The sequence below is a fragment of the Spinacia oleracea genome, chromosome 1 (genome assembly GCF_020520425.1).
Source record: "Spinacia oleracea cultivar Varoflay chromosome 1, BTI_SOV_V1, whole genome shotgun sequence".
NCBI lineage: Eukaryota > Viridiplantae > Streptophyta > Magnoliopsida > Caryophyllales > Amaranthaceae > Spinacia > Spinacia oleracea.
This window is the reverse complement of record NC_079487.1, coordinates 20,602,281-20,611,423: the sequence shown is the minus strand read 5'-3', so window position 1 is coordinate 20,611,423 and position 9,143 is coordinate 20,602,281.

The following is a 9,143-nucleotide window of genomic DNA, read 5'->3' as shown; positions in this document are numbered from 1 at the left end:
ACATCGCGCGCTGCGCGCGCGAGCCATCGCTCGCTGGGCGAGCGACATCGCGCGCTGCGCGCGCGAGCTGTGCTGGGCGCAGCGCTCGTGGCACGCGAGCTTGCGCTCGCTGCGCGCGAGGCTGCGCGCACTTGTGCGAGGCAGCGCGCGTTGTGGCGCAGCTCGCTTGCTGCCCACACGCGACTGCCTTGGCTCGCCCTTCGCCCATGCCCATTCGTTCATTGCTCGTGGCACACGACACAAGGCAGGGCTGCTGCCTTGTGCTCGTGCACTACGCCCTTGCTCATTGCATTCGTGCCGCACGGGCGACGAGCTCCCTTGCTCGTCGTCGCATGCCCGCATTATACAACACCCCTTAAGGGTAACACGAAGCGTCCATTGCTTCGTGCGTGCAAGTTATTTGAACGAATCGCATAAAAATTTAAAATTTATATTTAAAATTAATGACAAATTAATAAATATTATTAATTTCATAATTTTAGGGCGAAAAATCGAAAATTTATTATCCAATTGATTTCCGATTGTTATGGATTCAAGTCTAGGTCATAAAAATTTAAAATTTATCGTAAATTTACAATTTTTATGGTGGTTTTTAATCATAGGTTTCTAATTAAATTACAATTAATTATGAAAATCAAATTAATTCTAAATTATTCTAATTTTCAACAAATTAATCATAATTACAAATTAGATTGCATAATTAACAAGACTAGGCATTCAAACTTGTTAAACATATGCAGTAGGTCAATCAAAAATTCAAGATTTATCAACAGGAATCGCAAATATTTAATTTAACATCTTAAATTTACGAAATTTTGCATTCGAAAAACTAAAACCTTCGAAAAGTCATAGTTAGGCTTCGAATTTGAGAATTCTGGGTTCGGCAGAAAAATACTATTTTTGTCAAAATTTTAGAATGCCTTTTACATGCGGAATTGACACAAAAATCACTCAATTCGGATGAGTAATGAAGAAACTGCCGAAAAACTGCGTACATATAATTAAATAAACGCAATTTGCAATTAATTAACAATTACGAAAATTAATCACCCCTTTTAATTCTTGCAAATTTGTAATATTTAACCATGTTCATGCAATTTAGATGATGAAAATAATAAGGGGCTCGTGATACCACTGTTAGGTTATGATACATATGACATTTACATAGATCATGCGGAAACAACCATTAACCCAGGAAACATATTATTTACACATAATCATATAGCATAATTAGATGCATACTCTTTGTTGCGTGCCTTCCCTAGCTGCGCCCGAACCGAACAAGAACAAGTCTTTTAGGACTCCAAGTGTCGTCCCTCCGTAGATAGTCCACAGCACGTCCGGATCCGCCTTAAGATTGACCAACTAGAATCGCCCTTAAGGTACTAGAAAATTCGGCACTTTTATGAGCAAGATGTGTTTTAATTTTCTCTCAAAAAACTCACTTTTGAATACTTTAAAACTTATGTATAAATTATGACCCCTAGGCCTTTATTTATAGAGTTATGGAAAAGGAATCGTAATCCTAGTAGGATGCGAATTAATTGGAATTAGAATCCTACATGAATTCTATTTAATTAATTTATCCAATTAGGAATAGACATTTAATCATACACTGACTCTTGCAGATTCAGGAATCACGCATGAGCACAAACTCACACACACACGGCAGCCACAAGGGCTGCCCATGCGCGTGCGAGCAGCAGCCCGCGCAGCACGGCCCACGCAGCCGTGGCCCTTGGCGCGCGCTGGGCCTGCCTTGCGGTAGGCCTGGGCGCTGCCTTGGCTGGGCTTGTGGCGCGCATGCTTGCTGGGCGATGGCCCCGGCTTCGTGCTGGGCCTTCGTCCGGCAAGCCTCGTCCGATGCTAATTCGTACGATACGCTTCCGATTAAATTTCCATTTCCGGAATCTATTTCCGATACGAACAATATTTAATATTTCCGATTCCGGAATTAATTTCCGTTTCGAACAAATATTTAATATTTCCGTTTCCGGAATTATTTTCCGATTCCGGCAATATTTCCGATTCTGACAATATTTCCGTTTCCGGCAATATTTCCGATTCTGGTAATATTTCCATTTCCAATAATATTTTCCGATACGTACCATGTTTCCGTTTCCGGCAACATCCACGACTTGGATAATATTCATATTTCCGATACGATCCATATTTCCGTTTCCGGCAATATCATCGTTTCCGGAGTATTCATTTCTTGCCTGTGACGATCTTAGCTCCCACTGAAACCAAGATCCGTCGGTTCCGAATATTCATAGATGGAGTATTCAATGCCATTAAATACTTGATCCGTTTACGTACTATTTGTGTGACCCTACGGGTTCAGTCAAGAGTAAGATGTGGATTAATATCATTAATTCCACTTGAACTGAAGCGGCCTCTAGCTAGGCATTCAGCTCACTTGATCTCACTGAATTATTAACTTGTTAATTAATACTGAACCGCATTTATTAGACTTAACATAGAATGCATACTTGGACCAAGGGCATTATTTCCTTCAATTTTGAGGCGTAATGTCAAAATTACGACGTTGTATTGTTGTTCTCCTCCTCATTATGCTGAAAATGAGGGGTATTTATAGGGGGAATGTAATCCCCCGTAATTTCATTACATTTTATTTATATACTTTAACGTATATTTAACATATTTAAATAAGAATTTATGAATTTTGAAAATAAATATATAATTAACGTATATTTATTTCATTTTAAGTACGTTCTAAATATTTTAACGGTTTGTGCAATCAAAAATAATTTTAGAATTTTATGTTGAAAAGAAATCGAATTACGAAAACCGTTTGAATTTGGAAAACAATCCTAATTAGTTTGGATTCAAACAATTTTACTCAATCCTAGTTCTAACCCAAATTGGTAAAGCCCAAATAAATAAACCCAAAACAAACCCAAACCCCTTCCACGTGAAACCAAAGATCTCAAATCCCTCCTCTTGTTTCAGCATTCACGTAAAAGAACTCCTACTTCTCTCTTTTCCCTTGTCAGCCGCCGCACCACCCTGCCACCACCGCCGTGTCGCTGCGTCACCGGCCTCCTCTGCTTGGTAACTTCTCCTCCTTCCCTTCCCTCTTATTCTTTCTTGATCTCTTTCGCTTTTTGTTCTCTCACTCGTTGGTTCTGTTGATTCGAACCAGTACCTCCGCGCCGGGGTGTCGCGCAACCACCGTGCCCTCACTACTTCGTCACCGCCGACAACACCAGCCGACGACCCCCCTCTTGTTCTCCCTCACACTCACGAAGCCCTCCTTTTCGTTTGCCCTATACTGCACGCACAGGTCACTGCAGCCGCGAGTAACCACCGCTGCGCCACCGGCCAGCCGTGCTCCGTGCTCCATCCGTCGCTGCCGCACCACCTGTGCTCCGCCGGCCAGCCACTCCTCCTTATTTGGTTATTTCTTAAACCCTAAGTAAATTAAATGTTTTAATCATATGTTATTAATTTAATTTATGTTTTGGTTGAATTAAATTTATGATTTTTATGATTTAGTTTTGAATTTCAGATTTTAATGTTGAATGAGTGAATTGTTAATTTTCAGATTTCATGAATTATTTGAAACGAAAATTTGAATTATTTAAAGAATGAATTTTTAAGGATTTATTGATTTTAAATCATGGTAGGATGTTTATGAATTATTAAAGTTATGATTTTTATGATTTTAATCATGTTTTATTAATTCGAATTATGTTTTCTTGAATTAAAGTTATAGTTTTATGATTCAAATTATAGATTTCAGATTATACGAATTATATAATAAAGTTACTAATTTTCAGATTATATTATATTGGTTAAATTAGTGCCTTTAAGTAGTAAAGTGTGACTTTTGAGGTTTTAATGGCTTTAAATCATAATATAATGATTATATATTATTAAAGTTATTATTTTTATGATTTTGAAGATGTTGAATATATTTTGAGCAAGCTTTTAATTATTTTAGATTGCTGGAAATTTAAAAAGGAAAATTTATGGAAGTTTAAGATTTAGGATCCTTAATATATTATTATTATTATGCTTGGAGGTTAATTAGTTAAGTTTCGATATTGGAGAATATTCTAAATATGCTTAGGATGCATTTAGAATGCTTTATTATGGTTGTCAATGATTAGAAATTGATTGGGATTATTTGTTGGTTGTTTTAGGCGGATAATTCTCTTTAGGCGACTTTTGAAAGTGTTAAAGTGGTCTATCAGTTTGTTTACACAAGGTACGTACATACCTGTGTGCTTGGAATGTGTGCTAATTGTTGAAACCATGTTGAATTATTGATGAACTTGGTTATGTTAATGTTGTTGATGAACTTAGTCAGGTTGAAATTGCATGTTTGATACTGTTGGATGAACATATTAAACCTTTATTGCATTTTGAGGATTATAACATGTTAGTATGGAAGATTGATACAAACATGTTCGATTGGGAACACTAGATTATTTAGTATATAATTCAGATCAGTTAATTGTTGTTCCCTTTTTAGCTTTTCACTACTTTATGAGGGCGGAAGACCTTATTTAGTAAGTTGAAACCTTATACCCATATTCAGGGGTTGATCAGTATTAAAGAAAAGATTGGAGTTAATTGGAATGAGTCTTGTTTGATGCCTTTGTGATCACTTACTCAATTCCAAGATAAAAACAGTTATAAATAAATGTGAGTTGCATGCCTTATGTGATTGTTGAGTCATAACAGGGTGTCAATTTGTAAATCATGTAAAGTGAAACTGAGTAGCAATAGCTTTAGACTGTGCACGTCTAAAGTGACGGACAAACAGGAGTTGGGGTTCATGGTGGTAGCCCATGGCCTTTCATTCGGACCGGATTGATCACCGCGTCCTATTTTCAGTCAAACGTTCCTCGATATCGCAGGTCACTGAGGTTACGGAGTCGCGCCCGTACCTCGCCTAGCTAGAAAACTCGGTCCATTGCCTATTTCAATTAAAATAATATTATTGTTATCAAAGTCTAGTCCAGTCTAGCTTAGTCTAGTCAAGTGTGGTATTCAAATTAATATGTGTCGTTTGCCTTTACTTATATTTCATCAGCATCATGTTATGATTGTTCGTTTAATAGAATCATGTTAGGATTATTATTGATTTAGTATGTAGTACTCAGCTTTGCTGATTACGTGCTTTTGCTTGTGCATGTTGATCATGGCTATGCCTTATTGATCCTGTGATGACCCAATCTTTGGTGAGCAGTCTCTAAGGATCAATAAGCATTGTCCATCTGCAGGTTTGAAGATGTTGCATCATTGGGATCGGGAATAGAGAGCTTGTATTTAGTTTTGATTTGCTAAGTTGACTTGGGTTTGTTTAATTGGACTTTAAACTGGTCGTACTATTTATATTTCCTTATTTTTCGTTTATTGGTTTTTGGGATTAAACCTGTAATCGATTATTTATAAACCTAAAGTTAGTTTTATGTTTTCCGCTGCAAAATTCTGAATAAGCCGTTACGTTTTCACACGGGCGATAATGCCTTGATAATTCTCTACGTTTTATATTAAAAGATTATTTTAGAAAAGAGAGAATTGTCGGGGTGTTACAAAGTGGTATCAGAGCTAAGGTTTTACTTTAATAATTTTTAGGCGCCTAACTATCTAGTTATTTAAAATAAAATTCTTAAAAATCGAGCTTCTACGCACTATATTGTTCAAAAATTGGTACTTTTTTTTTGGGGGGGCGATTTCCTTTTATCTTGTTTCAAAGCGTATAACATTAACTTATTGATTAGTTTCGAAATTTTTTTTTTCTTATTATTTATGATTCAAAAAAAATTGGTACAGTTTTTAAAGAAGTTCGTAATTTTTAGATGCTTTAAGAGGTTATAAGTCTTTGTTTTAGGAAATATAAATCCTTTTTCGAATTAATAACTTCATTTACGATTTTATTCGCTACAAATTTTCTTTATTTATTTTATTTTCTTAATTTTATATTTTTGTTTATTTATTAATTGATTTTCTTATTTTCCTATCATTATTTTCGTTTTATTTTATTATTTAAGTTACTTCAATGTTTTAGTTTATGAGAGGTGGGTAGTATAAGAAGGGCATATATAAGATAGAAATACATGTGCATTAGTAGCTAGTTAATGCTAGCATAAGAAATTAATTGTTATGTACGTGCATGTGTTTATTGTTTAAATGTTACATTTATATGTGCATAGTAAAATTGTTTGTTTCCACCAAACTTATTGTGTTATCGAATTTTGATTATGATTCTGTCAGGAAGTCATTAGTGAGACCTGAATTGTTTATTTCAGGAATAAAATGTTTCTTTCCAAGTATACCAACATAGGATCCTTCGAGAAACTTGATATAGAAACCCCTGATATTTACGTGAAGAAAATCATGTTTGGATGTGAATATTATGCTAAAGTTCAAGGGCAACCTATCTTAATGAGAAAGGATATCATAGCAGCCACTATCATTAATTGCTTACCTAACAAATTTCCATATTTAGAACTCAAGGAAAAGTTTAAAGACATGCATTCTGATAATGGAACTCCAAACTTGACTAAGTATGGGACTTGGGATGGTAGATGGAAATATGATTCAGAAATTCTGACCACCATTATTGAAGCGGCAGAAGGTGGGTTTAGAGACGGTAAAATCGTAAGGAGTCATGTTGGGGATTCAGTTACAGAAGAACCTATGGGAATAAGTGTAAATAATGACCTAGAGGAAAATGATGTAGCTGTGGAGAATGAGAATGTAGGTGTTGAGGCAGAGAATCCTAACCTAGTGGCCCATGAGCCAACCATCGAAATTTCTAGTGACTCAGATGCAGAGCTCGAAAGTGAACAGGAGATTGCAAGTGAGCCTAATCAAGATGGAGACAGGGGAGAAGATGCGAACCCTGAGGAAGACCCCGATGAAGACCCTGAAGAAGAGTTCGATAATCTTGAGATCTAAATGCCACTCCGCAAGTTTCAGGAGCAATGGATAGGCAAGAGGCCACAAATATTTTGAAGTCATAAATAGTTAATTAGCTCTTTTATGTTTTAAAAAAATAAGTAGCAAAGCTACAACAGTTTAAGGTTAAAGTTTATTGAAGTTTGAAATGTTCTTTATTATTTTGAAGGATGTAATAAATCTTTATAGAATTAGCAATAAAAGTTAAAGCATTCGTTTCCAATGTGAAGTTCCATTATTCGCCAACAATAGTTTATGTTTGTGTCGTAGAACCTTTATGTTAATTTGAGGACAAGTGTGTTATTATGGTTTAGAAATTGTTATTAACATTCTTTTGAGGAATAGAGTTAGATTATTGATAATCCAAATGATCAAGAGTTTATTTTGGGCACGAGAATGGGAATATTATTACTTAGTTGTTGTGATTGAATTTCCATTCATTGATTTTCAAATTGTATGTCCTTGATGGGGATATTTTCTTGAATGAGTGACGATGATTGCTCTATTATTGGTGTACATTCTCGAATAAGTGTTTGTTGATGCGATCTCTATGATCAAATCTAAATTTCTTTCGTAGAGAGGACATATGAGTTATGTATCGTAGAGTAATTAATTTTAGGTCGCACACTAGAATGTCAAGCAATAGTGAGTTAGTTGCTGTTATTCGCCTTTTGGCGGGAAGACTGGCTGAAGAGAGAACTGAGCGTCCTGATTCTACTGGGGACATGTTTGAGAGGCTAACCAAGTTAAGCCACCATACTTTAAGGGGAAAGCTGATCCTACCTTTTTAGAGAACTGGGTTAGAGAGTTTGAGAAACTGTTTGGGGATGTGAACTATCTTGAGAACATGAGAGTGGTCAAGTTGTACTGTACTTGGAAGATGAAGCTGATTTGTGGTGGAGAGAAAATGGGGTTAGACTTAGCGCTGTTGAGAGATTCAATTGGGATTCGTTTGTTACTGTCTTAAGGAAACTCCTTTAATGTGAAAGCAAAAGGCACAATAGTTCATAAACCTTAGGATGGGATTGGCTAAGTTTGTACAAGGCTAAGATAGATGTACTGTGAAATTCAGAAAGTAAATTTAAGGAACCATATTGGAATATTGACCTCGTATAGATGTTTTGAGAAGTCCAAGAACCTTTAGTTATTTCTGTAATGCAAGTGAGGACTTGATGAATAAGGAGTGTGAACTGTTTTTCTGCAGTGTGTTAGAGGTGGGTAAAGAAGTTGGAGTGGAAATCAGGGATGTATTGTGAGTGGATTCATTGATGTGTTTCCGAGTGAAATTGCAAGTATGTTACCTGTTGGAGCCTTTGAGTTCACTATAAACTTAGTTCCTGGAACGACACCTATAACTAAAGCACCATATAGAATGAAACCTCTCGAAATGAGCAAAGTAAGACACAATTGCAAGAGTTGTTTCGTTAAGGGGTATATTAGGCCTAGTGCATCACCGTGGGGAGATCCTGTGTTGTTTGTTAAGGAGAAAGATAAGAGTATGGAATCATGCATCGATTTTAGGGAGCTAAACACCATCAAGAACGAGTATCCTTTGCCTAGGATAGATGACATATTTGATCAATTGAATTGGGCGAGTGTGTTCTCAAAGTCTGATTTGTGTTGAAGTACCACCAATTGAGGATAGATGATAAGGGTCTAGACCTCATTAGGACTCGTTATTGTCATTATGGGTTTAGAGTAATGTCTTTTGGGTTAACCAATGCACCTGCCATAAATATGAAATTGATGAATGAGATTTCCCACGAATTCCGAATTAAGTTCGTTATTATATTACTGATGGTATCCTGATTTATTCAAGAATGCAAAAAGAGCATGATGAAATCTTGAGGATTACTTTGGAGACGCTTAGAAAGAATCTAGTTTTTTTCTTAAATATGAATACAAATCTTGAAGTCATGTGTGTATAAGTGACACCAGTGGAAAAGTGAAGGACTATATTGATCGAAAACTACGTTACGTAAAGGAATAAATCTAAGAGAAGATTCGAGTGGTCCAGGATCGTTAGAAATCATTTGTTGTATTGAAAAGACGGGAGGAAATACATGAATTGGTGCAAGAGTTAAGAGTTAAGCCCGAAATTTATACATCCATGAAAGGTGAATTGAGGTTTGGTAAAAAGGAAAAGTTGACCAGAAAGAGTTTCTGTAGATCCTACTAAGAATCAAGCTGTGATTGAGTGACCTACT